Genomic DNA, 6,240 nt, shown 5'->3' with positions numbered 1-6,240 from the left:
TCCCCGCCACAGGGAAGCTGCTAGCAGGGAATTCGCTGCCTGGTTCTACCCGCTGCCCGGAACGCTACGCAGGGCAAAATCGATTCTCGTCCTCCGTGCTTGCTTTTTCTCAGAAAGAGCCGTGGTGTGCGTTTTCGCCGGAAAACGCGTTTTCGGCCGAAAACGTGTACGTTTGCACTTCCCGGCCACAGGGAAGCTGCTAGCCGGGAATTCTCTGCCTGGTTCTACCCGCTGCCCGGAACGCTACGCAGGGCAAAAGCGATTCTCGTCCTCCGTGCTTGCTTTTTCTCAGAAAGAGCCGTGGTGTGCGTTTTAGCCGGAAAACGCGTTTTCGGCCGAAACGTGTACGTTTGCTCTTCCCGGCCACAGGGAAGCTGCTAGCCGGGAATTCTCTGCCTGGTTCTACCCGCTGCCCGGAACGCTACGCAGGGCAAAAGCGATTCTCGTCCTCCGTGCTTGCTTTATCTCAGAAAGAGCCGTGGTTTGCGTTTTCGCCGGAAAACGTGTTTTCGGCCGAAAACGTGTACGTTTGCACTTCCCGGCCACAGGGAAGCTGATAGCAGGGAATTCTCTGCCTGGTTCTACCCGCTGCCCGGAACGCTACGCAGGGCAAAAGCGATTCTCGTCCTCCGTGCTTGCTTTTTCTCAGAAAGAGCCGTGGTGTGCGTTTTAGCCGGAAAACGCGTTTTCGGCCGAAAACGTGTACGTTTGCTCTTCCCGGCCACAGGGAAGCTGCTAGCCGGGAATTCTCTGCCTGGTTCTACCCGCTGCCCGGAACGCTACGCAGGGCAAAAGCGGTTCTCGTCCTCCGTGCTTGCTTTTTCTCAGAAAGAGCCGTGGTGTCCGTTTTCGCCGGAAAACGCGTTTTCGGTCGAAAACGTGTACGTTTGCACTTCCCCGCCACAGGGAAGCTGCTAGACGGGAATTCTCTGCCTGGTTCTACCCGCTGCCCGGAACACTATGCAGGGCAAAAGCGATTCTCATCCTCCGTGCTTGCTTTTTCTCAGAAAGAGCCGTGGTGTGCGTTTTCGCCGGAAAACGCGTTTTCGGCCGAAAACGTGTACGTTTGCACTTCCCCGCCACAGGGAAGCTGCTAGCCGGGAATTCTCTGCCTGGTTCTACCCGCTGCCCGGAACGCTACGCAGGGCAAAAGCGGTTCTCGTCCTCCGTGCTTGCTTTTTCTCAGAAAGAGCCGTGGTGTGCGTTTTCGCCGGAAAACGCGTTTTCGGCCGAAAACGTGTACGTTTGCACTTCCCCGCCACAGGGAAGCTGCTAGCCGGGAATTCTCTGCCTGGTTCTACCCGCTGCCCGGAACGCTACGCAGGGCAAAAGCGATTCTCGTCCTCCGTGCTTGCTTTTTCTCAGAAAGAGCCGTGGTGTGCGTTTTCGCCGGAAAACGCGTTTTCGGCCGAAAACGTGTACGTTTGCACTTCCCGGCCACAGGGAAGCTGCTAGACGGGAATTCTCTGCCTGGTTCTACCCGCTGCCCGGAACGCTACGCAGGGCAAAAGCGATTCTCGTCCTCCGTGCTTGCTTTTTCTCAGAAAGAGCCGTGGTGTGCGTTTTCGCCGGAAAACGCGTTTTCGGCCGAAAACGTGTACGTTTGCACTTCCCCGCCACAGGGAAGCTGCTAGCCGGGAATTCTCTGCCTAGTTCTACCCGCTGCCCGGAACACTATGCAGGACAAAAGCGATTCTCGTCCTCCGTGCTTGCTTTTTCTCAGAAAGAGCCGTGGTGTGCGTTTTCGCGGGAAAACGCGTTTTCGGCCGAAAACGTGTACGTTTGCACTTCCCGGCCACAGGGAAGCTGCTAGCCGGGAATTCTCTGCCTGGTTCTACCCGCTGCCCGGAACGCTACGCAGGGCAAAAGCGATTCTCGTCCTCCGTGCTTGCTTTTTCTCAGAAAGAGCCGTGGTGTGCGTTTTCGCCGGAAAACGCGTTTTCGGCCGAAAACGTGTATGTTTGCACTTCCCCGCCACAGGGAAGCTGCTAGCAGGGAATTCGCTGCCTGATTCTACCCGCTGCCCGGAACGCTACGCAGGGCAAAAGCGATTCTCGTCCTCCGTGCTTGCTTTTTCTCAGAAAGAGCCGTGGTGTGCGTTTTCGCCGGAAAACGCGTTTTCGGCCGAAAACGTGTACGTTTGCACTTCCCCGCCACAGGGAAGCTGCTAGCAGGGAATTCGCTGCCTGGTTCTACCCGCTGCCCGGAACGCTACGCAGGGCAAAAGCGATTCTCGTCCTCCGTGCTTGCTTTTTCTCAGAAAGAGCCGTGGTGTGCGTTTTCGCCGGAAAACGCGTTTTCGGCCGAAAACGTGTACGTTTGCACTTCCCCGCCACAGGGAAGCTGCTAGCCGGGAATTCTCTGCCTAGTTCTACCCGCTGCCCGGAACACTATGCAGGACAAAAGCGATTTTCGTCCTCCGTGCTTGCTTTTTCTCAGAAAGAGCCGTGGTGTGCGTTTTCGCGGGAAAACGCGTTTTCGGCCGAAAACGTGTACGTTTGCACTTCCCGGCCACAGGGAAGCTGCTAGCCGGGAATTCTCTGCCTGGTTCTACCCGCTGCCCGGAACGCTACGCAGGGCAAAAGCGATTCTCGTCCTCCGTGCTTGCTTTTTCTCAGAAAGAGCCGTGGTGTGCGTTTTCGCCGGAAAACGCGTTTTCGGCCGAAAACGTGTATGTTTGCACTTCCCCGCCACAGGGAAGCTGCTAGCAGGGAATTCGCTGCCTGATTCTACCCGCTGCCCGGAACGCTACGCAGGGCAAAAGCGATTCTCGTCCTCCGTGCTTGCTTTTTCTCAGAAAGAGCCGTGGTGTGCGTTTTCGCCGGAAAACGCGTTTTCGGCCGAAAACGTGTACGTTTGCACTTCCCCGCCACAGGGAAGCTGCTAGCAGGGAATTCGCTGCCTGGTTCTACCCGCTGCCCGGAACGCTACGCAGGGCAAAAGCGATTCTCGTCCTCCGTGCTTGCTTTATCTCAGAAAGAGCCGTGGTTTGCGTTTTCGCCGGAAAACGTGTTTTCGGCCGAAAACGTGTACGTTTGCACTTCCCGGCCACAGGGAAGCTGATAGCAGGGAATTCTCTGCCTGGTTCTACCCGCTGCCCGGAACGCTACGCAGGGCAAAAGCGATTCTCGTCCTCCGTGCTTGCTTTTTCTCAGAAAGAGCCGTGGTGTGCGTTTTAGCCGGAAAACGCGTTTTCGGCCGAAAACGTGTACGTTTGCTCTTCCCGGCCACAGGGAAGCTGCTAGCCGGGAATTCTCTGCCTGGTTCTACCCGCTGCCCGGAACGCTACGCAGGGCAAAAGCGGTTCTCGTCCTCCGTGCTTGCTTTTTCTCAGAAAGAGCCGTGGTGTGCGTTTTCGCCGGAAAACGCGTTTTCGGTCGAAAACGTGTACGTTTGCACTTCCCCGCCACAGGGAAGCTGCTAGACGGGAATTCTCTGCCTGGTTCTACCCGCTGCCCGGAACACTATGCAGGGCAAAAGCGATTCTCGTCCTCCGTGCTTGCTTTTTCTCAGAAAGAGCCGTGGTGTGCGTTTTCGCCGGAAAACGCGTTTTCGGCCGAAAACGTGTACGTTTGCACTTCCCCGCCACAGGGAAGCTGCTAGCCGGGAATTCTCTGCCTGGTTCTACCCGCTGCCCGGAACGCTACGCAGGGCAAAAGCGATTCTCGTCCTCCGTGCTTGCTTTTTCTCAGAAAGAGCCGTGGTGTGCGTTTTCGCCGGAAAACGCGTTTTCGGCCGAAAACGTGTACGTTTGCACTTCCCCGCCACAGGGAAGCTGCTAGCCGGGAATTCTCTGCCTGGTTCTACCCGCTGCCCGGAACGCTACGCAGGGCAAAAGCGATTCTCGTCCTCCGTGCTTGCTTTTTCTCAGAAAGAGCCGTGGTGTGCGTTTTCGCCGGAAAACGCGTTTTCGGCCGAAAACGTGTACGTTTGCACTTCCCGGCCACAGGGAAGCTGCTAGACGGGAATTCTCTGCCTGGTTCTACCCGCTGCCCGGAACGCTACGCAGGGCAAAAGCGATTCTCGTCCTCCGTGCTTGCTTTTTCTCAGAAAGAGCCGTGGTGTGCGTTTTCGCCGGAAAACGCGTTTTCGGCCGAAAACGTGTACGTTTGCACTTCCCCGCCACAGGGAAGCTGCTAGCCGGGAATTCTCTGCCTAGTTCTACCCGCTGCCCGGAACACTATGCAGGACAAAAGCGATTCTCGTCCTCCGTGCTTGCTTTTTCTCAGAAAGAGCCGTGGTGTGCGTTTTCGCGGGAAAACGCGTTTTCGGCCGAAAACGTGTACGTTTGCACTTCCCCGCCACAGGGAAGCTGCTAGCCGGGAATTCTCTGCCTGGTTCTACCCGCTGCCCGGAACGCTACGCAGGGCAAAAGCGATTCTCGTCCTCCGTGCTTGCTTTTTCTCAGAAAGAGCCGTGGTGTGCGTTTTCGCCGGAAAACGCGTTTTCGGCCGAAAACGTGTACGTTTGCACTTCCCGGCCACAGGGAAGCTGCTAGACGGGAATTCACTGCCTGGTTCTACCCGCTGCCCGGAACGCTACGCAGGGCAAAAGCGATTCTCGTCCTCCGTGCTTGCTTTTTCTCAGAAAGAGCCGTGGTGTGCGTTTTCGCCGGAAATCGCGTTTTCGGCCGAAAACGTGTACGTTTGCACTTCCCGGCCACAGGGAAGCTGCTAGACGGTAATTCACTTCCTGGTTCTACCCGCTGCCAGGAACGCTACGCAGGGCAAAAGCGATTCTCGTCCTCCGTGCTTGCTTTTTCTCAGAAAGAGCCGTGGTGTGCGTTTTCGCCGGAAAACACGTTTTCGGCCGAAAACGTGTACGTTTGCACTTCCCGGCCACAGGGAAGCTGCTAGCCGGGAATTCTCTGCCTGGTTCTACCCGCTGCCCGGAACGCTACGCAGGGCAAAAGCGATTCTCGTCCTCCGTGCTTGCTTTTTCTCAGAAAGAGCCGTGGTGTGCGTTTTCGCCGGAAAACGCGTTTTCGGCCGAAAACGTGTACGTTTGCTCTTCCCGGCCACAGGGAAGCTGCTAGCCGGGAATTCTCTGCCTGGTTCTACCCGCTGCCCGGAACGCTACGCAGGGCAAAAGCGGTTCTCGTCCTCCGTGCTTGCTTTTTCTCAGAAAGAGCCGTGGTGTGCGTTTTCGCCGGAAAACGCGTTTTCGGCCGAAAACGTGTACGTTTGCACTTCCCGGCCACAGGGAAGCTGCTAGACGGGAATTCTCTGCCTGGTTCTACCCGCTGCCCGGAACGCTACGCAGGGCAAAAGCGATTCTCGTCCTCCGTGCTTGCTTTTTCTCAGAAAGAGCCGTGGTGTGCGTTTTCGCGGGAAAACGCGTTTTCGGCCGAAAACGTGTACGTTTGCACTTCCCCGCCACAGGGAAGCTGCTAGCAGGGAATTCGCTGCCTGGTTCTACCCGCTGCCCGGAACGCTACGCAGGGCAAAAGCGATTCTCGTCCTCCGTGCTTGCTTTTTCTCAGAAAGAGCCGTGGTGTGCGTTTTCGCCGGAAAACGCGTTTTCGGCCGAAAACGTGTACGTTTGCACTTCCCGGCCACAGGGAAGCTGCTAGCCGGGAATTCTCTGCCTGGTTCTACCCGCTGCCCGGAACGCTACGCAGGGCAAAAGCGATTCTCGTCCTCCGTGCTTGCTTTTTCTCAGAAAGAGCCGTGGTGTGCGTTTTCGCCGGAAAACGCGTTTTCGGCCGAAAACGTGTATGTTTGCACTTCCCCGCCACAGGGAAGCTGCTAGCAGGGAATTCGCTGCCTGATTCTACCCGCTGCCCGGAACGCTACGCAGGGCAAAAGCGATTCTCGTCCTCCGTGCTTGCTTTTTCTCAGAAAGAGCCGTGGTGTGCGTTTTCGCCGGAAAACGCGTTTTCGGCCGAAAACGTGTACGTTTGCACTTCCCCGCCACAGGGAAGCTGCTAGCAGGGAATTCGCTGCCTATTTCTACCCGCTGCCCGGAACGCTACGCAGGGCAAAATCGATTCTCGTCCTCCGTGCTTGCTTTTTCTCAGAAAGAGCCGTGGTGTGCGTTTTCGCCGGAAAACGCGTTTTCGGCCGAAAACGTGTACGTTTGCACTTCCCGGCCACAGGGAAGCTGCTAGCCGGGAATTCTCTGCCTGGTTCTACCCGCTGCCCGGAACGCTACGCAGGGCAAAAGCGATTCTCGTCCTCCGTGCTTGCTTTTTCTCAGAAAGAGCCGTGGTGTGCGTTTTAGCCGGAAAACGCGTTTTCG

This window comes from Athene noctua, unplaced genomic scaffold, assembly GCF_965140245.1.
Source record: "Athene noctua unplaced genomic scaffold, bAthNoc1.hap1.1 HAP1_HAP1_scaffold_96, whole genome shotgun sequence".
Lineage (NCBI taxonomy): Eukaryota > Metazoa > Chordata > Aves > Strigiformes > Strigidae > Athene > Athene noctua.
The sequence above is the reverse complement of the archived record's forward strand: the minus strand, read 5'-3'. Positions refer to the sequence as shown.